The following is an 11496-nucleotide window of genomic DNA, read 5'->3' as shown; positions in this document are numbered from 1 at the left end:
AGGGTGCTAATTGGGTAAACGTTTCTTGATTAGGACAAACAAATGTTAATTGATGATCAAAACATTTTAGTTTTTTACTTATTCATGAACACTTTCTCTTGTCTTCCTCTAAATCTACTTTGAAACACAATAGGATCGTTAGATGTTACTCCGTATCATTTTAATGTCTGTTTCATGGCCAAAAATAATAATTAAATTAATTGATTAATAAATAAAATAATTAACTAAACCAGCATGTTTAGAAAGTGCACACCATAAGACATACCGGGTATGTTTGGATGAGTTTTTGGAACTTTTAGGAGCTTCTTGCTTTTCTGACAAAACTCGTATCTAATAAAAAGTTCTGTTTGGATAAAAGAACTTAAAACTTTTAGACGCAGGAAAAAAACTAAAAAACTATTAGGACTAGCGTTTGAGAAAAAGTTTCATTTTTTTTTTCTTTTTGTTGTTATTTTGTTTTTTATTTTACCAATTCTAGCTACTCTTCCACACGCCTAAATACATTTATAAAAAACTAGTTTTCTCAAACATACCCATTATATGAATCTTATATAATTAGATTATAGCTCAAGCTGAACTAGAAACTACGAGATCTAAGTACACACTTATAATTTGGGTTCTGTGGTCTGAACAACCACCAAGACTTTCAAGTTCATGTAGAGTATATGTCTCAAAGTCAACTTTAGGCGGTCATTCAATTAGATAAAGTAACTTGTATTTGTCAAACAAAGTTGGTTATTTTTTTTTTATTAACGGGAGTATTAAGGTCATTGACAGGGTCATTGGCCATTCACCCGATCATGTCAAGGAAGTCGGAGGTCATGCTCACTTCCTATACCCGTTAAGAGGAAAACTCTCTCGTGATATTGTGTTGGAGTATGGAGAACTTTAAACAATTAGAGGGAAGATTTCAGGAAACTTACACGAAGCTTCCAAGAAGTTGTTAGGAAACTCACATGTAGCTTCCACGAAGTTGTTAGGAAACTCACATGTAGCCTCCATGAAGCTGTCAGGAAACTCACATGAAGCTTCAAGGAATTGTTTTTAGCTTACTCCTTAAACCATTCTATAAATAGACCCTCTTGTAACTCATTGTAAACACACCACAAATATTCAGTAAATACATTCTCTAGTTGGTCCGTGGACTAAAGCAATCACAACGATTGCATATAACCACGTTATCTCTTGTGTCGATTTACATTTCTTGCATTTATAATCTTTCGTTCATTAAGTGGGTTAGTAATCTTGTAGAATTACTATCGGTGAGTGATCTTGTTTAATCACTTGCGTTGTTTTGGGTCCTAATATCCTTACAACTGGTATCAGAGCAGAAGGTTTCGTTAAGGGAACGATGGCGGAAGACGGGAAGTTTAGAATCGACCGATTCGATGGGAGAGACTTTGGCTTTTGGAAGATGCAAATTGAAGATTACTTGTATCAAAAGAAGCTACACCAACCCTTGTTAGAGACCAAGCCTGAAAGCATGAACGATGCCGATTGGACGCTTTTGGATCGTCAAGCTTTGGGCGATATTCGTCTTTCACTTGCTAAGAACGTTGCATACAACGTTGTGAATGAGAAGACGACGTTTGCTTGCTTGAAAGCACTCTCTAACATTTATGAGAAACCTACCGCTTCTAATAAGGTATTTCTCATGCGTCAGTTGTTCAATACAAAGATGAAGGAAGGTACGAGTGCAACGGATCATATCAATGAATTTAATAATATCGTTTCAAGGCTTGAATCGGTAGAGATTAAGTTTGATGATGAACTAAAAGCACTAATCTTGCTTTCATCATTACCGGAAAGTTGGTCGGGTACGGTTACCGCGGTTAGTAGCTCTACGGGAACTACTAAGCTAGCGTTTGAAGCAATAAGGGATTTGATTCTTGGTGAAGATACTCGTAGGAGAAACTCGGGGGAATCGGCATCCGGTTCTTTGTTAAGTACCGACAACCGTGGTAGAAAATTTGATCGCGGTGAGAAGAAGGGTAGAAAGAAGTCTAAGAAGAGGTATCCATCGAAAGATAGAAGTGAAGCTGTTTGTTGGGGTTGCAATCAAAAAGGACACTTTCAAAGGAATTGTAAAAATGGTCCGGCGAAAGGTGTGAACTTGACCGCGGAAGAAAGTGATGATGCACTTTTATGTAGTGTTGAAAATTCTATGGAGTCTTGGATTTTGGATTCGGGAGCTTCGTTTCATGCTACTCATGTCAAAAGCATGATGAAGAATTTCCGTTCATATCAAGGCAAGGTGAGATTGGCGGACGACAAACAACTCAATATAGAGGGCATTGGAGATGTTGTATTGAAGACTACTCTTGGCTCTAATTGGACCTTGAAAAATGTAAGGTACATTCCTAAATTAAAAAGGAAACTTATTTCGGTTGGTCAATTAGATGATGAAGGTAACGCGGTTACTTTTGAAAATCGCCAATGGAAGGTGGTTAAGGGTAGTTGTGTAGTGGCTCGTGGACATAAAAGGGGAACTCTTTATATGGTTGAAGTGTTTGATGAAGACACGGTGGTTGCTACAGTTAATGTTGAGTCCGAATCAACTCTATGGCACCGAAGACTCGGGCATATGAGTGAGAAGGGTATGAAGATGCTTGTTTCGAGTGGGAGAATTCCGGATTTGAAAAAGGTAGAACTTGGGTTTTGCGAACCATGTGTATATGGGAAGCAAAAGAAGGTGACTTTTGGAAAATCAGGGAATGCACCTAAGTTGGAGAAATTGGAGCTCGTTCATACGGATGTGTTTGGTCCAACCAATGTAGAATCACATGCAGGTTCTCGCTATTATGTCACCTTCATTGATGACTCCACTCGAAAGGTATGGGTTTATTTTCTTAAAGCTAAATCCGATGTATTTAATACTTTTGTGAAGTGGAAAGCTATGGTAGAAAATGAGACTAATTTGAAAGTCAAGTGCTTGAAGTCGGATAATGGAGGGGAATATGGTAGTCTTGAGTTTAAAGACCATTGTACAAAGCTCGGTATTAGAATGTTGAAAACAGTACCGGAAACACCGCAACACAATGGGGTCGCCGAACGTATGAATCGTACGTTAAATGAAAGGGCTAAGAGTATGAGACTACATGCCGGTTTGCCTAAGATGTTTTGGGCAGATGCGGTTAATACGGCGGCTTATTTGATAAACAGGGGACCCTCAACACCGTTGGGTTTCCGAATTCCCGAGGAAGAATGGCAAGGTAAGAAGGTGAGTTATAATCACCTTAGGATCTTTGGGTGTAATGCTTATGTGAAGACCAAAGATGCGGATAGAGACAAGCTTGAAGCTAAGTCAAAGAAGTGTATTTTCGTAGGCTACAGGTCGGATGAAATGAGCTATCGTTGTTGGGATAACGAGGCTAGAAAAGTAATTCGTTCTCGCGATGTTACTTTTGATGAAGATTCGGTCTATGGCAAACCGGAAACGGGGAGTCCTAAACCGGGTCATGTTACTTTTGACGATGTTTCTATTGATGATCTTACAGGTTCTAATGGGAGTACGAGAAACAATGAATTACCAACAAACGGTGAAGCGTCGGAAAATGCTAATGATGGCGATGGTACGGAAAGCGGTGATGATTCCAAACATAGTGCGAGTTCTAGTGATGAGGAGGACACAAATGAAACCGGTCCAACCATTTCGGTTGCTCCTACACTAAGACGCTCGACTAGAGTGCCCAAACCTAATCCTAGGTATTCTCCATCAGCAAACTACTTGCTCTATACCGAGAATGGTGAACCCGAAAAGTTACTTTGAGGCAAGAAAGACAAAAGAATCCATACAATGGGAGCTTGCCATGAAAGAAGAGATGGGGTCACTTGAGAAGAATAAAACTTGGTCACTAGTGAAGTTACCTCATGATAAAAGGGCGTTGCAAAGTAAATGGGTGTATCGAATCAAGAATGAGTTTGATGGCAAGAAAAGGTACAAGGCTCGTTTGGTGGTTAAAGGCTTTCAACAAAAGAAAGGAGTTGACTACCAAGAGATATTTTCACCGGTGGTGAAGATGACTACTATTCGTTTGGTACTTTCTATGGTTGCATCCAAGGACTTACATCTAGAGCAACTAGATGTGAAGACCGCATTCTTACATGGTAACCTTGATGAAGAGATCTATATGAGGCAACCCGAGGGCTTTGAGGTAAAGGGTAAAGAGAAGTGGGTTTGTAAGCTAAAGAAAAGTTTGTATGGATTGAAGCAAGCACCTCGGCAATGGTACTTGAAGTTTGACGAGTTTATGAAGAAGATTGGTTTCTTAAGATGTGAAGCGGATCACTGTTGCTACTTGAAGAAATTCAAGTCTTCTTACATAATCTTATTGTTGTATGTTGATGACATGTTGAAGGGATTACTTTCCCATGAGTTCGAGATGAAAGATCTTGGTGGTGCTAGGCAAATACTTGGCATGAGTATTGTGCGTGATCGTGTGAAGGGTACTCTATACTTGTCTCAATCCAAATATATTGAGAAAGTTGTAGAGAGGTTTAACATGGAAAATTCAAAGGCTCGTTCTATGCCTTTGGGTAGCACGATAAAGCTATCGAAAAGTCAATCACCTAAAACGGAAGAAGACAAAATGGAGATGGAAAAGGTTCCATATGCATCGGCCGTGGGTAGTGTTATGTATGCCATGATTTGTACAAGACCCGATATTGCTCACGCAGTGGGAGTTGTAAGTCGTTATATGTCTAATCCGGGGAAAGAGCATTGGGTTGCGGTTAAATGGTTACTTCGTTATTTGATAGGTACTTCTAATATGGGATTGTGATTCTCTAAAAGCAATGTCATACTTAGAGGTTATGCGGATGCTAATTTGGGTGGATGTGACGATTCGGGGAAAAGCACTACGGGTTATGTTTTCACAATAGGGAAGACGACGGTTAGTTGGATGTCTCGACTACAAAAGAGTGTTGCTTTATCAACCACCGAAGCCGAATATATGGCTATTGCAGAAGCTTCTAAAGAGCTTGTTTGGTTGAAAAACTTCTTAGGTGAGTTGGGTAAAAGACAAGACTATTGCGTCTTGAATTGTGATAATCAAAGTGCGGTTCATCTTGGGAAGAATCCGGTGTTTCATAGTCGTACGAAACACATCAATATAAGGTATCATTTTATTCTACAACATATAAATGATGGTACTTTATTATTGGAGAAAATCCTTGGTACGAAGAATCCTGCTGATATGTTTACTAAGGTTGTTACGACAGAGAAATTGAGGTTTTGCATTACCTCAATTGGTCTTCTAATGAATTGATGAGAGAAGACCCCAACTAGAGAATTAGAGAGTTAATGTTTCAATTCTAACAGGTAGTGTTGAAGACCTTGTATCGAAAGTCTGCTCATCCGAAGTATGTGTTGAGTGTGCGTGTCCCAAATGGAGTTTGGCGGTATAATGGTGGTTTAACGTTCTTGGTTAGATCGTTGATATTTTGAGTTGACGAAGGTTGAGTTTGTTCAAAGTCTCCAAGTGGGAGATTGTTGGAGTATGGAGAACTTTAAACAATTAGAGGGAAGATTCCAGGAAACTCACACGAAGCTTCCACGAAGTTGTTAGGAAACTTCGTGGAAGCTTCCACGAAGTTGTTAGGAAACTAACCATCCAGGCCTAGCCTGGGTGGCCACCAGCACTTTCAGTGAAGGGGAGGTCTCGGGTTCAATCCTAAGGGGTGCCCGCATTTAATGACCAAACTGGAGAATGCCTTACCTGGTAGCGGTGGAGGGCTGGCTTGCCGTTTACCCGGGGTTTACCTGCGGTGGGGGGGCCAATGTGCTCTGGCCCATAGTGGGGTTCCTCGTAAAAAAAAAAAAAAAAAAAAAAAAAAGTTGTTAGGAAACTCACATGTAGCTTCCACGAAGTTGTTAGGAAACTCACATGTAGCCTCCGTGAAGCTGTCAGGAAACTCACATGAAGCTTCAAGGAATTGTTTTTAGCTTACTCCTTAAACCATTCTATAAATAGACCCTCTTGTAACTCATTGTAAACACACCACAAATATTCAGTAAATACATTCTCTAGTTGGTCCGTGGACTAAAGCAATCACAACGATTGCATATAACCACGCTATCTCTTGTGTCGATTTACATTTCTTGCATTTATAATCTTTCGTTCATTAAGTGGGTTAGTAATCTTGTAGAATTACTATCGGTGAGTGATCTTGTTTAATCACTTGCGTTGTTTTGGGTCCTAATATCCTTACATATTGCACCCAAGGAAAACTCCCAGAGGAAACGTTGCTACATATGGGCAGAGCCCACCAACTGCAAGAAACTCCCACCAATGACAATTACAAAGCAAATTGCATTATGAAATTCTCAATCGAGACTCGAACTCGAGACCTCGGGTAACCAACTCACAAAGTTGGTATTTTATTGAGTTAAATTTGTGAAAATGGAAACACTTAACAGAATAATATCTCATTTTAATAGGAGTCCATCTATTTTTGAGCAAGAACGTACAACGTACAATTGAGGCTGCTGTTCAGATGTGTTCTTAATTTTCTTTTTGAATATCAAACACATACATTAAAAGCCTCATTTTTGTTTCTTCTGGCGTCATATAATTACGACGTAGATGTCGAAGGCAGAAAAAGAAGAAAAAAAACAACCACCAAGTGTTCTTCATCTTGGTGACTGTAAATAAACTAGCCACGGGTGCCTGATTTTACACTTTCATCATCTTCACTTTACAAGCTTTAAAAGAATTAAAACAAAGGCTTTGGGCATCAAAGGTCAGCCTCAGCGTGCATCTATGTTTTTGGGCTTTAGCCAAGGCACCCATATGCATATAGGGTAGTGGTTGAGTCCTAAAGTTCATATTAAAGGCCATTCTCAAAAGGGGTCAAAAAGAAGATTTTCTACTTTTCCCCTTGGTGAATTTATAAAATTACTCTTTCCACAATCTCTTGATTCCCTTAACCAAAAGTTGCCTAAGCATGTGATAACAACTAGTAGAACAATAAATGAGTTTGATTTACACTTTAAACCAACTAAATTTGAAATTTGTCGACCTTTTCAAACCTCATGCATGTGTTGGTGTCTATAAATTGTAGTATCTTTTTATTTTGGTACATTGAGTTAAAAATAGAACAGAGCTTGATTTATTGAACATTATTGGGATGTATATCTTTGAGCTATTCGAACTCTTGATTGAGCAAGAAGCAAATTTGCTTTATCGAACAAAGTTCTCATGGGCATTTTTCGAGCTTGAATCATCTTCAAATACCATAGTCTTGGTGAATTGGACTGAGTGAGGTATAATAATCTAATGCTCCATACTATTGAGCTCAAGCTCATAAAAAAAATCGGCCCGGCTTGTCTCTAGTTAGGGAAATATGATAATGTTTTATACTTGATAAATGTTACTAAAGTAAAAGAGGTGAAGAACATCAATTTACAGGAGAATGGGAAATGAAGTTTTTATTTTGTATTTCTACAACACTACAAACTCATGCATGCAACTTAAAGAAACAAAAGGTACCTTTAACTATTTGAATCTTGTTTACTTTAAGAAACAGAGAATCACGTTTCTTGAAACATTCAAAATCAAATTCCAAAAAAGTTGAAAATCAATTTCAATTTAATAGTAATACAAAAACAATAAAGGATAAGATGGGGAAAAATAAATTAGATTAAATAAGCATAAATGGATGTCAAAGTGATGTCATTGTTCGTGTTCTTTTGGTAAAAAAAAATTTAGTCAATGTTATTAGAGTCTCGGTCCCTCTTCTCTCTTTGTGATGTATGAAAGAAAGACAGTCAGCTTATCAGTAAAAATCTGATAAATATATATATTTTTTAACTAAACTTGAAGTATAAAGTTATAAACCAAGCAAAAAATTCAGTTTCATAATATTATTAAATTTAACTTTTTTATTTTGTTTTATTTCATGTCTGAGATTTTCCTGTTGTATATATATAAACACTCTGACATGGATTTGTAATTTGTTTGTCACAACTCGCAAGTCTCATATGTGTATGTTTCTAACAAATCCAATTCTGTTAAATATTAGTGGGATATCATTCCTAACTTTGCAAAATCTTGGTACTAGTGAATATTTATATAAAGTGACTGCACAGGCTTTGTATTTCTATATTTATATGTTATCATGATTACTAAAGTGATTTATGCATTTCCCAAAGATTCGAAAGGAAACTTCCATACTTATTAGCATACTAATCGAGGTCGTGTACGCTAATAACTAAACTTAGTGTGCACGAAATCGAGGTCGCAAATCCATTGCTGATGGGCATAATGTTGATATAAAAACCAAAGGACTTCTGGCTTAGTGGCATGAAGCGAACTCATCAACCTTTAGGTTGTGTGTTTGCTATTAAAAAAAGAATTTTACTAACGACAACCTTTAGTGTGTTCATTAACGTGAGAGAACTGATTGTACAATTCAATAACCGTCAACATAAAGTAAGTTTGTAACCGTCATATATAATCATTTTATGTAAGTTAAGGACAACAATAAAGGTTGTGGTTAGCAAATTTTTTAAATAATGATATAAAACATTAGTCATTAGTCTTGGCTTTGAATGAAGACCAAACCTTTAAATTTTTGGTCATCTCTCTTATTTGGGACATACTGCCATTCAAAAAAGAAGATTTGTTGAAAGAAGGGAAGCTTTAACAGATTAAAAATGCTTTTTTTAGGGAACACAACCCACTTAACAAGAGGAATAAAGCCAACCCTCTTAAAGCTCAAAGCTAAAGCAAAGACCATAACCCTTTAACAACAATGCATCTAATTTACATAACACCTACAAAAATTGTATGAAAAAAGGACAATAAAAATATATTTTTATATTCTTGGCTTTTGTTCCAATCACTCTCATGCTAATACACTTGAATTTTGATTCTTTCAGTTATATGCAAAAGCAAACATCTCCATCACCATGAATCTTTGAATTCAAAGTTTCAAAAAACACCCATGAAAATACCTTCCAAAAGCTTCAACCTTTCTTTCTTCATGTACTTCTACACACCAAAAACAAGCAATATAATTTCTCAAGAATCGAAAGGAACACATTCAATTTCATGTACAACTCTCGTTGTTAAATCCAATTCTCGAGCTTGCTAATTAGTTTCCCTTCACTTCTTTAGGATCGATTAGGAGGTTGTCCGGTATTTCTGGTTCTCCTAGTAATATATACAGCTTATATGAGACAATAATATGACATATATTTTGAGCACAAACTACATTAAACATGCAAATGCATGTAAGTCACTGTTCTTAAATTTCTAACCGCAAGGTGTTGGTTCATTGTGGTGACCTGACTTCTCATAGCGGAGGTCAGGGTTCGACCCCATGTGCTGCAAATTTATTTCAATTGTGGTTACCCACTTACCCGCCCATATTGCATGTTTCGTTCGTCTATGCGTTTGAGACGAAACCCCAGGGGCAGTAGGACTGTATATGGTTCGTCCAAGGAAATGATCGGGTGGGTGGGTTACGACATCGCATTCGGGCCTGGTTCAGTGACTCCTAACCGCCGTTAGAAGAAAATTATACTTGAATTTCTAGCATACTTCAACTATATCAATCTATATTTCTTATAAATACCAATGAGATGATACGTATATTAAAGTGTCACATCACATGAAAGCTCCTAAACTATAATATATGTCCTTGTAGGATAAAAACACACCACAACTTCTTTTTTTTTTTTTTTTTTTGCATACCTGTTATGAATAGGATCAGGTCCATTTGGCACTCTTCTCTTGCTAACGTAAAGCAAACCCGCGTGCTTCGTTGCTCCTTTTGATCTTATACCACCCGAACTTCTACTAGAATTAACTTCAAGCCTTGTGCGTAACGTTGCCGAAACGGCAACCAACAAAAACCAACAAAGTCCTATCAAGAAAACTGCTCTAAGAACCACCCTACCATTCCTCTCCATTACTTTTAACCTTTTTATCCCTTTATTTTCTTATATACAATGAATATCAACTTGTAACATTCATCATAATGGTATGCATATAGATTTTAAAATGAAAGCATTGATTTTTTAAAGGTTGAATGAGAGACAGAGTAAAGGAAAGTATGTGTAGTTTTTTAACTAGGAAAGTTAAGAGTGCCACCTTTCTTTATAGATGGAGTATTTGAAAAAAAAAAAAAAAAAAAAAAAAAAAAATTAAATATAAAAATAAATCCTCTTTTATTTTGCATGATAAACTAAAAGCTTAAAAAAATAACAGAGCTTTGATAAGCCTTATTTCTTTAAGTTTATTATATTGGGTCCACCTAAAGGACTTTGTCATGCAATTGTATCAAAGAGGGGCCTTGCTATCTTCCTATTCCCTAAGTGCAGGTTGTTGGAATGCATTGGATTTTGTGCAAATTTAGTTATAATACTACAGTTTAGGACTCAGAGTGAGTAAACATAAACTGCCTGATAGAAGATCAAGTTTTTCAGAACAAGAATGTGTGTTACATGGTTAAAAAAACTTTATTTTTCTAAATGATGAATGAATGATATACTTGTAGAAAACATATTGAACAGACATAATTCTCTTTAGCAGAAAATAAAGGAACTCTATGGACCCAATTGATCAATGTGAATGTGGTACTATTTTGTCTGCGTACACATAAATATGCAAGTTAGAATCAAACATCATTGGCTATTGAGTATTGATGCTGATAAAAGGAACATTTTAAAGTAAGAGGCTGGATCTCGACTCTTGCGAATGTGACAACTATTTTCTAGTATCAAGATTTCCAAACATATGGTATCGCCTAAAGCTCCAAAATATGTCCGTTGCATTCGCTAAAGAAGACTACATTAAATGAAATGCGCAAACACGATATAATGAATCATGAAATGGTAAGTTGATGTGCTTGTACCTCATGTTACATTTTGACACAAAGGTGATTTATTTTCTGCAATTAAATTAGATTGCACTGTACATCGAGTATAAAGAAAGAACATAAAGTAGAAACATAAAAATTTAATTGCGTTTTTCAAAGTCATTACAGAGTATGTTCAAGTATAATGGTACTTTAAAAAAAAAAAATAATAATGGTACTTCAAAATCTTATCTAGAGTACATTCATAGATAAGATAGCAGTGACCTGGCCCATTGAAAATAAACCTTCTGGATCACTATTCTAATTATATGATGGGCGGCCCAAAATAAGTATACTGTAATGAGCTGGGATATAACAAAACTGGGCCTGGATCCAGATACTTCTTTGGTACATTGAGTACTGGTGGGGGGACAGAAATTCATAAGCAACTACGGAGTACTAAAAGAAGTCCACACGTGTGGACTAGATCCACACGTATTCAACAACCTCGTGAAGTTCGTGAAGACTACTACGACTGTTGAAACGGCTACGGGTTATGTGGCATCCACGCTCCTTAATTTCACGCTGAAATATGAGATGAAGTTGTGCGTGAAATACACAGGTTGAAGAATTGGATAGTTGTTTGGTGTATGTTTCGTGTTCGTGGGGATGTGGATACGTCATATCGAACGG

This window comes from Rutidosis leptorrhynchoides, chromosome 7 (genome assembly GCF_046630445.1).
Source record: "Rutidosis leptorrhynchoides isolate AG116_Rl617_1_P2 chromosome 7, CSIRO_AGI_Rlap_v1, whole genome shotgun sequence".
Classification (NCBI taxonomy): Eukaryota; Viridiplantae; Streptophyta; class Magnoliopsida; order Asterales; family Asteraceae; genus Rutidosis; species Rutidosis leptorrhynchoides.
The sequence above is the reverse complement of the archived record's forward strand: the minus strand, read 5'-3'. Positions refer to the sequence as shown.